Genomic DNA, 12,369 nt, shown 5'->3' with positions numbered 1-12,369 from the left:
GGGCTGCCTGGGCATTTTTTACATGTCAGAAGGCTCTTTCTCTTTCCGAATCCTACTTTTCCAAGGCTTGTGTCATATCATTGCATGATAGAGAGGAGATAAATACCGAGACAAACAAGCAAGATAAGATCCACAGGTTTTAGTAATATACTAGTAGATGACCTGACCCAAAGGATTTATTTCCACCACTCTCTAACCCTGTATAATTTTACAATGCATAAAAAAAAGCATTAAAAGTGTTTTTATCTATATTATGTTTAAAAATGTCTAAAACTAAAAGATTATACAAATTCAATAAGTGGGAACTATAGAATACACAGCCATACTTCAGATCCGGTAAAGAAATCTAAAGTGACTAAAAGTAACGCCGGCGTAAGCAGAGATGCTGAGATTTGAACACTGGAAATGTTATATCCAAAACAGGCCATTTCTTGACTGCATATTGTATTTAATTTTGTATTAAAGTAAATAACACATGTCTGTGTTGTTTCCTCCCATGAATCTCAGTTTTTGATTTGAGGAAATTCAGCTCCTCAAAGTGTCTACTTAAATGTGCGTGTTATTCATTTTCGTATTTTAGTATTCATTAATCATATATTTTTCTTTATCATTCGCACTCAGATTGCGATTTACGAAAAGATAAAGTTATGAACTAAGGGAGATAACTCTGAAAGACTCGCTCAATATCATCACTCAACCATCGTCTGTTGATCGATATAATTTTGCTTGCTTTAGTAAACGAATAGCAAATGGACTTGCTGTTGAAATACACAGATATTTTGTCTACATTTACGCGGATCTTTTGTTTATCATTATACTACAGTGACTACTACATTTCTCAAGCTGTAATTTGCAGCTTAAAAAATTAAATTATTTCAGCAATATTTTTATAATATATTATCTTTAAAAATGTCTGAAAAAAGGTTAACTTTTATATAATTACTTAAAAAAGAAACACAAGACTATGAATCGCGATTTACTACGAGCCAAAATTAGCTACAAAGTCGAATTTTTTGTTTTATTTATTTATTTATTTATTTATTTGTGAGACGTTCAGCATACCCAAAAAGTAGCACTCTGGATAAGCAAAAATTAAAATTAACTCAGCCATGAAGTTCATCCTCTGACCGATGACAGAAAACATACTACACTTTGATCCCAACTGGAGTGAGTAACTCGTTGAGTTCAACTTAAATTTTTTGAATCGGGAAAACGTGAGTTTGTAAAGGCAGTTGTATTTTTTTTTTTTTAAATAAAAAGACAAAATTCAAAATTAAGCTCCATGTCCTTGCTATCTCGTTCCCTCTCTCTTTTACTTTTTTCTTTTTCAGATACAAATTAAATAGGATTATTACTTGTAGCAATATTGCCTTTTGTTGATGTACATAATGAAATATTCTTTATTCTTCAATTTTATAGTATTATTAACTTTAATTATCAATAAACACAGAGGGTTACAGTAGGTAGTCTGATAGACACTATATAGAATAAGAGAAGAGTGTCAAGCTACATTCAATAAGGGAGGAGAGAAGTACATAGATAGCTAGGTGAGGGATTGCTTATTTGTTCAATTAATTACAAATTATAGCTAATCAGATGAATTAAAAATAAATTATTTCAAATGTAACTCAATCTCAGAATTAAAGAATATTTTAGTATGTATTTTTTTTTTGTTATTAAAGAACATAGGAAAAAACTTTTAGGAATAAAACGTTGATTTACTTAGCTTTAGTATAATAATAGATTCTCAATTCACGGACACCCTTGGGTCCTTCAATATGTTCAAGAGTTCAGACTTTCAAATGCTCTAATACCATTTTCTTAAATACTGCTATGGGGTTAACTGAATAAAAATAGAAAATACACAACTTAGTTTTGCAGCTGAGAGGAACGTTAATTCTGTGGTATTACAAGTGTAATTGTCGATGACAAGTTATACAAAATAGAATTAATTAAAAAACAAACTATAGACTATTTTTAATGAATGCTAATCCAGACGGCCACTAGGATATTAAAACTCTTAAACATCCCTGAAAATCAAACACTTCACTCGGCTTGATATTCTCAACTAAAAGTAAAGTGAAATTTTTTTTCTCTTTCCTTTGTCTGCGATTAGATAACAGTCACCGTTGTCAGCCCCTCTTCCCCTTTTTATTTTTCTCGGCCTTTGTATGATGAGGCAATGCTAATATACTTTCATTTAGTTTTCCTTGTCTTCATAGATCTAAGGCATTGAATACTGATGGTTATATATTATTCTTCCGCTTTATGAACATGTCAGTGCGTTACATATTTCCAAAAAATATTTATATGATCTTTAATATATAAAATATTCTTATTGTTTGTATATTATATTGTGTTATTTTTATTTCTCGTATTTATGCGTGTGCATTACATTGTTTTTTTTTTTAATGAAAAAAACACATGTGCAAGTAAATTAAGTGATATAATCTTAACACTTGCCATTACATGAGTCTTAAAATGAAAAGATCTTAAAATTATCGAAATTTATTCAAATTTTCATAATCAACCTAATCTTGTGTAATTTAACTAAGGTTTCAATCTCATTAGAAATAAAAATGTCAGCGAATTTGTTCATGCATGATTTTAATATTGTTATAAATACCTTTAGATTTGTCTATATATATAATTTGATTTCTCATCGAAGTTACACTTGACCTACTAGCTTAAACACGATTTTATGTTTCTGATATTTGTTTTGTTGTTTTTTAGATAAGGAATGATACTTTATATTCTTTGTATTATTTGGACTACTGTTCTCATATTGTGTATTATTCATACAGCGTTTCGATCTATGTAACCTATAACCATCTTCAAATGTATCTTGTCGAAATTATGTACAGATTCCCGAGTTCAACAGAAAGATTTCCGAGTTCAACAGCTGAAGAAGATCGGAGGTTACGTCGACTGAAACGTTCTGAGAATAACACTCAAAATGAGAACAATAGTCCAAATAATCAAACTAAGACAAACATGATTTTATGCAGTCATATTCTTTATATATAAAGTCAGGTATGTTTATATGTTTATATATTTGTATGCACAGGATTCACTCCTAAACTAATTTACCGATCATAGTGAATTTTGAAACACAGCTGCTAGGCATGAAGAGTCCAAATGTAGAGTATACTTAGTTTAATTTAGTTTTATATAAAGGATATAAAAAGGGAGTGGGAGGCTTTTATGAAAGTTTACATACTTCAGATTTTTGTGGAATTTTGACAATAGGTATTAGACATCAATAATATAAATATTTCCCAAAATTTCAGTTTCTTTGGAATATTTTAAAGGTTTCTAGAGGGAATATGGCCAAAACCTCTCATTTCGAAATTCAAATATTTCAAATTTGTATTAGATTTGATCCATACTCATTAAACACAAATTAAATAAGATTCTCTGAATTTAAATTTCTTCTTAAAACCCTAAGCTTATGTCTTAAATTTCAGACATTTTCTAAAAATCAAAATCATGTAATCATGTAATCATGGATTTTGATTAAAATTGGAAAAGGATTGTAGACATAAGGTTTAGTAGCATTATATATGATTTGAATCTCCATAAAGGGGAACTGAAACTGATACAAAACTTTCTGTTTGGTGAATTAATTTTACTCATTTTGGGACAGGTACTTTACCTATATAGCAACCAATGAAACACAAATTATGTTATATTGAAGCAGTTAGCTTCTCTAATAGTTAGCATTTTTTCGATTAGTTTTGTCTGAGTTGCCAACCAGTGACAGTGCAATTTAATTCATTTTATTAATTTGTTGTCCGATTTGACAAAGTAGACAAAACTAATCAATAAAACTTGGCAGCTATTTTAGAACTTTGGTGTGGGGATGGGTTGAATTTTGCAATCGGTTGGCATCATGATAATTATTTTTAAAAAACTGGTGCATGGCATAAATAATAAACTTCACCTTTTTTGACAAACTTAATCAATAAATTGTTCAGTCTTATATATCTCAAACTGTTTTTCTCATAGACACTTTAAAATAAAATTGATCAATCATTAGCTAAGCTCAAGTAAACGTAATATCAGAACCCTTGTTTAATAATAATAATACCCAACCATACAGGTAACAGGACACTACTCTGTCATCGATTACACCTCCAGCATTGCACCTGAATGGAATCTTTGATTCCAGCACCTAGTACTCACAAATGCAATGTACTGACCACACTCAACGTCAACTATGAGGTGCCTTAAATAAATTTCCAGACTTTTTGTACAAGCATTTAAAATTGTTGTAGACACTTGAAAATTCAGTATCTTATTGCTATATATCTTATGAGATGGCTGACGAATGTTCACGATTTCAGGTTCAAATAAGCAGCTACAGCAGGAATTAGAATGCATCCTACTAAAGCCTGATTGTCACAACTGGTGAATTTTTAAAATGCGATTTGGACGTGATAACACTTGAAAAGAATGATATGCAATTAAATTCTGTTTTAAACTTTGGAAAAATGCCATAGAAATTTATGGAATGCTTCAGACTGTTTTTGGACCATCTTGCATGAATTGAACATCAGTTTTTGAGTGGCATAAGAAATTCAAGGAAGGCAGGCAGTCTGTGAAGGATGATGAGAGATGAAGGAGGAGTAAGAAAGTCAGAACACCAAAGTTAATTGGCCAAATAAAGAATTTCATGGATAAGGACCGTCGTGTATGTATAGAGGAAATAAGTGCACAGTTTGATGTCAGTGTGGGAACGGTACACACAATTATTCACGAGGAACTAGAGATATGGAAGACTTGCAAAAAGTTTTTCCTACGAGTGCAGTCTACAACTCCATCCTAATGACAGACTATTTGATCAAAATGGACATCAAGACAGTTCCTCACCCTTCCTATAGTCCACACCTTGCTCCCTATGACTTTTGGTTATTCCCTAAGCTCCAGGAAAACCTTACAGGCTGTTGCTATGAGATAATTGAGATGAAAGAAGTTGTGATGAGATTCATTGACATATTTGCACACGAGGACTTCCATGGGAATCTTCCAGAAGTTGATGGAACGGTACAACAAGTGCATTGCAGCTGGAGGAGATTACTTCGAAGGGGACTAGAGTTTCATGTGTGTACTATCAATAAAACTGCCCATACGAAAAAAAAGTCTAGAAACCTATTTAAGGAAACTCGTATATTAAAAATAAATGCTTACACAAACTCAATTATTCCTTTTGCCAATACTTAGCATGGTGCAAAACAAAAAAAAATATATATATATATATATATATATATATATATATATATATATATATATATATATATATATATATATATATAATTTTAATCCAACTTATTTTATGTACTCTGAAAATCAGTGTAGGGGGACTCATTATAAACTAATTCAATTTTTACTTTTGTCCGAATCCGGAGTGTTTCTTCTTTCCCTACATTAAAAGGCGACCTTGTATTTAACTTTTCCCTTATGAGGAAGCAAGTTAATAGAGACTTTATTGTAACTGAGTTTGCATCTCACTTTGTTGATTTTATTGTATGTGAGTTTAATGTTCCATAATGTTGCTTCATTTTATTAAGTGCAAAATTATTGTGGAAGTGAGAATAATGGAATAAGCAAAAATGTTTTGCTTCTTCATAGTTTATTATGCATATAATATGTAATATTATATGTATATTCTTGGAGAATTTGAACTATCCTTAAGTGTCTCCACTCTCTCCGTACAAGGTTTATCAGGACAACTTAACATGAGAATACTTCAACTTACAAGTAAACCCTGACTAAATATTAAAAATAACACTGTATTTAAGCATAAATAAGATCCTCTTGATACAGCTATACACTGGTTCATACAAGAAATGACGCACTTACTCTTAGTGATGTTAGTACTTCAAATAACAGCATTTACCTGAATACTCCACCAAACCAGATAAATTTTTATCCTGTTATTCAGTAAAATTGAAAAAAAAAACACAAGGTAAAAATGACATAATTAAGTAACTAATTGGGGAGAAGAAAATCAGTGTTCTTCACTGCTTTAATAACTCTGTAAGGTGAAGGATAATCTTTATTGAACACTTGGATATATATGTGCCTCATTTAGGAATCAAGTGTTGGTCCCAGTGTAACGTTGTCTGTGAACCAACACACGTTGTATGCAGTTTCAGTCGCAAAGGAGACCAAGATAGAGAATAAGAAATAACTTCAACTTGCTTTTTCTTTTGTACAACAACATTTATTTCCTTGTCGTTACGTCCGTGACATCACCCACGTGATCGAGAACATTCTCCACATTTCCCTTGAAATCTCAAATATTATCTCGTCTCTCCTTCATGATCATTATCTTTCTCTTTTTTAAAGTCCTTTTTTCTCCATTGGTGACGTCACTTTGCATGCATTTACGTACTCGCATCCATGCTATGTTACACCAGAAAGAGGATCCTTGATTTCTGGGAACTTATTGAATTAAAATAAAGACAAAAATGCATGCAGCATGCACATGCATATTCAAAATAAATTATATTAAAGCAGGAAATAAATGGCTACAATATTGTGCTATGTTCTGATAAACTAACTATTGCTAATGATTAAGACAAAAAAAGATGGACAAAGTATAAAACTTAGGACATTTATTTATGTCATTTATAAGTAAGGATGAAGATAGATAAGTCATTGAGTACACAATGATTACAGTATAATTCATGCTGACACACCGGTTCCCATTAGATCACCGAAGTTAAGCAACTTTGAGCCTGGTCAGTACTAAAATGAGTGACCATTTGGGAATTCTAGGTGCTCTATGTGCTCTCTGCTTATTCTTGCCACTGGACTCAAACAGTGTCAATTAAGGAGAGGTGTGGTTTGAGCTTACGCAACCCTTGCCTCACAATTACACACAGTTAACCTTACAGATATCCCATCTATTGTCTCTTGAGACTGAACAGAGGCATCATACAATAAATCCTTTTGGTTTACATCTCTTGTGTCATGGCTGTTATTCTTTTATCCTGACTGCCCTGCCACCTAACATCAAGGGGCAGTAACTGTTGTTGCGGTGCGCTTATGTCATTTGTATTTACTACACTGGCCATTTGTAAACAATCTCATAAATGCAATCTGTCGGCAGACCACCATCATTACTGCTGTGTGTTAAAAATAGTAACAGCCCATTTTTCATTTCGAACAGAAAAGAAAAAAACACAAATTCAAATTGTTCTCCATGAAAAAGGGAGAGCTTTGATTCCAAGCTGAATTGAACCCGATCAGGTGATTCAGTGTTGTTTAAGAGATGCTTGACATACACATTTGTAAGAGGATTTCCAAACTATATGAACTATATGTCTTCCACTAGATGGATGATATATATCAGTAGTGCAATTATTACATTGAGCTAAGGCAATACTGACGATGTGGAGACCTTGGAAATAGGGTACATTTTAAGAATAAGGTATGTTTTAAGAATACAAACACAAAATAATTGGCAGTGGTTGTAGATGTTTACGACTTTTTGCCAAAAGTGAAAGAATGTTAAAATAGAATAAAGAACAGCAAAAAAAATTTGTTTTTATCGACTCAGCTGCAAGGAAGGTTTTGGGGGGATGAAGGAAGAGTTATTTTAAATTCCTACTTGGAAAAGGATGTTCAAGTTAGTTTTTCTTTGAGAAGGTGGTAAGTTAAATTTTAGGTGTTATGGTTAGTTTTCTTAGAGTTAAGTCAATTGGTTGTTGAATTTTATAGCATGTCAACTGCATTTAAATCATGTTATGCCAAAATTATACATATGTTTTGGATACATTCTTAACATTGTTTATAGATAAATTTGCTTTGTATATAGGTGTTATCATCATTATCCTTATATTCAGTTTAATATCCTGTTTTACATGCTGGCATGAATTAGAGGACTTTTAGAAATTGATAGCCAAACTAACTTATCTTTGCCAGGTCTTTATTTATCCGTCTTTCTCTGAAGTCTATTATCACTTCTTCACATGTTTTCTTTGCCTTCCTCTGCCAACTAACCCTGCTACCTCAGCTAGTCATCATCTACTAACCACAGGACTGTCATCCATTCTTTCAACATGGACATATCATCAAAATTTTCTGTTCTGCACGCATCTCCCTATTATGTCCAGATTTAATATTCCTCTATCTCTAAAACTCACATTACAAATCTATTGTATCATTTTCATATCATTTCTCTTCATGCAACACATGTCCTCAGCCCTCACTGATCACATTTCACTTCCATACATCATCACATTACATAGACGTTGTAGACAGACTCTTTTTTCTTATTGAGAGTAGTAATACTCTATGGGTTAGTAATAGAAGAAATTCTTTGAACTTACTCCATCCCTCCTAACTCTTGCAATTACACTAACACCTGCTTCACTCTGTGCTCCAATGATATCACCAAGGAAACAAAACTTATTGACAATCTGATTATCTTTTCTGAACAACATCAATAACTTTTTCATCCAAATATACTTTCTCCACATTTAGAGTTCTCATTTGTCACCATCATCTTACACTTCTTGCATACAAACTAATTATCTTCTCTCAACCTAATAATAATTCCATTGAATTTATTGTGTAAATAATGTTTACAAGTTCCACAAAAAGATTTAGTTGCATTATATTTCCTTTTCATAAATTGAACAAAAGAACTGTCCTCTTTTAAGGTGTACATTTTGTAAACGATTAATCTGTAAATAATAGTTTCTATTTAACTCCTAGACAGAAACATTGACAGGTACTATCACTCGGTCAGAGTGAACTTGGGAGTTGTGGTAACTAAAGAATGACTCCATACTTCTCAAATTGGAGCCTCATCACTAGATGCTATTTCTGTGTCATAGTAAGAATAGTTAGAGGGAGGAGGAGGAGGAGCAGAAAAAATGTAGAAAGGACTGGGAAAATAGATTTTGAGGTGGTAGGTGAGGTAAAGGCAAACACTTTGTCTATGATATGAAAGAGAATATAATCTCCTTTCTATTTCTGAAGTGATGTCAATGAGTAATTTTAATAAAAGGAGATCATTTATAACTATTACAACACGGAGGTACAGGATATGAAAGCAGAAGAAGCAACTAACCATGTCAACATCAAGAAGTTATATATTACTATTAAAATAAAGAAGCAAAGAAGCAAATCACACCTGAAATGCCTGTGATAAGATAAGCAAATCCCAGATGTGGAAGAGCAGAAAGGTAGATGAATCTAGCATTTTGAGGATATTCTAAATAGGCCAACGCCACAGAATCATTTAGCGTGCTTACATTGTATTGTCTATTGACAATGGTGTACCCACTAGAGACTAAATCAAATTTAACAGTAGAGTAGTAGGTAAATTGCAGGGCAAGACAATATTTTGGCAGAAAAATCAAAATGTTGGTCTACTGACAAATGTAGAAATTCTCTATTCCCTCTTCCATGGATGGAAGAGAAAATACCATCATAATAGAAGGAGAATTATTACATTATTTTTTTAATGGAAATTTCTCTAGATAAAGGTGTGAAGTCACAGGGTGTAAGGAATGAACAAGAATGAAAGTTGATTACAGCAAAGACAAGAGATACTTATAAGCTTACATCTTGGTCTTTCCGAGACTATAGGTAGGAGGAAAACAGTCATCACAAAGGAGTTCTACAAGACAGCATTTTTTGGAAAAGAAGCTAATGAAATCGGAAACCATAATGAAGAATTATTAAATTAAATGAGCTGGAATAAAGAAAGCAGAGAATAGATCAAACAATTCTAAAAAAAAAAACATGTCATAATAGTATTTATAGAAAAGACTGAGACTAGCAACATCACGTCTGTGAGAGACAGGTTGTAGAGGAGAAAGAGTAGGCGCCAATCAAATTACAGTTTAAACTATACAGGAATAACACTACTGTTAATCCCAGGCAAAATTTTCAGCAGTTCTCCTAAACTAGATGAGGGGGGCTTTTGATCCAAAGCTGACTTTGATGAAAAATAAATCCTGCACTAATCAAACCAGAGTGATGCAAGTCATCATGGAACAAGCGTTTAACTTTAAATCATCTCTCTATATCAATTATATAATCAATTGATTATGAAAAGTCATTCAATATGTGAATAGACACGCTATAGGAAAAGCACAGCTCATTACTAAGATTCATACAAAGAGAAAAATGGCTGCTCTCATCTGTCCTCTATATATCAGGGGAGATAACCACCTGATGCTTCCTGTATTGGGAAGATAACTCCACGGATATTTCCTCTATCAGGAGCCGATAACTATTTTACCTATACATGCCTCTTCCCCCTGTGACCACGGACTGAATTTTTGAATGATGAGGGGCTGATAGGGTGTGTATATTTCCCTGTTTATCCTCTACTACCCTTTTGGTATCATCAATTTCTATTTCTTCATTTTGATCACTGAGTGATCCAACATTGATATGCCATTCAACCTCAGTTATTTCCTCAGGGGATTGTTCCTGTGGGGGCTCATAGTTTGTAGATAGATTTGAGATTCCTGGAGTGGCATAAGGTGGGCCATCCACAACTGGGTATATTTTGCAGAGAAACCGATGGTTGCACCATGTTATTTGATTACTCCCATCTACTCTCACTTACGACTGCCGATTCCAATGTGTCTCTACGATTCTCTCCCATCTTTGTTCATCAACGTAGATTGATATCATTTTTGGATATGAACAAAGTCTCTGACTTGACTTCTAGAAGCAGACGACAATGAACTGTTCATTCTGCATATGCTCCTTGACCATTACTAACTTCCTTAGTTCACCTATTCTTTTCAACTGTTTCCGTGTTTGATATTTATCTCGTAAGACAGGAAGGTGGTCTTTAATGACTCAATCATACAGCATTATGGCTGGCAATATGTAAAGACCTTGGAAGGGAGTATTGCAATGGGTTAGTAATGCCTAAGCAGCCTGATCAAAGCACCGGCGTCCATAGCTGCCTTTGTTGTCAGCCAATATATGCTTTACTATTTTGATAGCTAATTCTGCGTGGCACTTGGTTTAAGCATAATATGCTAATGCACGTTTCCATATACACCAATTCCTCAAAAAGGAGTTGTACTTCTGAATGGTCCTTCATCCAAAGAGATTTCTTCAGGCACACCGTAAGTACAGAATCAAGTTCTCAATGAGTCACATAAGGTTTTGGCCCTCCTCGACATCATTAAGATCACTTCCACCCATCCAGTATGTTAATCAATGTACACAATAAAGTTCCTGCCCTGTATATCGACAAAGTCAACCACCACGTTGGAAATTCCAGATCTGCTGGTGATATCTGCTGGGCTGAAATGGTATAATTGAGTTGAAAGTATGTTACTTGGATCTGGTGTGCCTATTGTTGACATCAAGTTCCGGCCAAAACAATCATTGTCTTGCATTTGCCAGCATACCATTTATGCTTTGATGTGTGGAATGAAGGGTTTCCAATACCTTTGCACAAAGTTGTCATGAAGGTATCAGGATATTATTGCCTTTGATAATAACTCTTTCTAGACAATATAATTCTTCACGCATAGGCCAGAAAATTCAAGCTATTGGGAGGAAGTAAAAAAAAAAAAAAAAAGGAAGTCAATGGCGTGACTGGGGAAAAACATTTTGAATTAAATCTCTTGAGGTTCTCCATTCTTCATCTGTGGCCACCATCCTTTCCTGTGTAATAGCCTTCAATTTAGGATCGCCTGTGTACATCGAATTGAAGGTAGTTTTAACTGCTGTGTTAATCATTTGGTCATGGTTTTTTGGTGGGTACTTGCTGGGTACCAGGATGCACAATTAGAGGCTAAATTAAGTTTTCCTAGATGGTGTTTTATCTGAAATCTGTAAATCAGTGTCCTTTCTTTGAAATTTAACAGGCAGAGATTTTTAATATTTTCTTGGGCCTGGTTTGAAAATATTTTTTTATTAGTGAAAGGTGATTCATTGATATCAGCAAACTGATGGGTTAAAACACACAAAAAAAAACTTATCCAGATAGGTAGAAGAATAATTTATCTTGCCTTTGATAACATTTATTTGTTATATAATTGTTTTTTGTTAGTTTGTTTGTTTTTACCACTTTTTTGTTTTGTTATCTATACTGTAAAATGCCCCAAATATTTTTTGAAATGTTAACATCTGTGCTTTATTTTCATTGAAAGCAAAAGGTAAATTCATGTGCTTTTTTTTTTCATTTTTAGTATAACTTTAGTAAAAGTGTTTTCGTTTACACAAAATAATATATTTTCACAAATATTTAAAAAAAAAAAAAAATAAGTTGATTAGATTTCATGATCGTTAATAAATATTGAAAATTTCATAAAAATTGGTCTATTTTTTTTTTATTTTAATGAAAATGTTTTTAGATTTGGGAAATGGGCCATT

This window comes from Euprymna scolopes, chromosome 2 (genome assembly GCF_053919585.1).
Source record: "Euprymna scolopes isolate OS-2025 chromosome 2, ASM5391958v1, whole genome shotgun sequence".
NCBI classification, from domain to species: Eukaryota; Metazoa; Mollusca; class Cephalopoda; order Sepiida; family Sepiolidae; genus Euprymna; species Euprymna scolopes.
The sequence above is the reverse complement of the archived record's forward strand: the minus strand, read 5'-3'. Positions refer to the sequence as shown.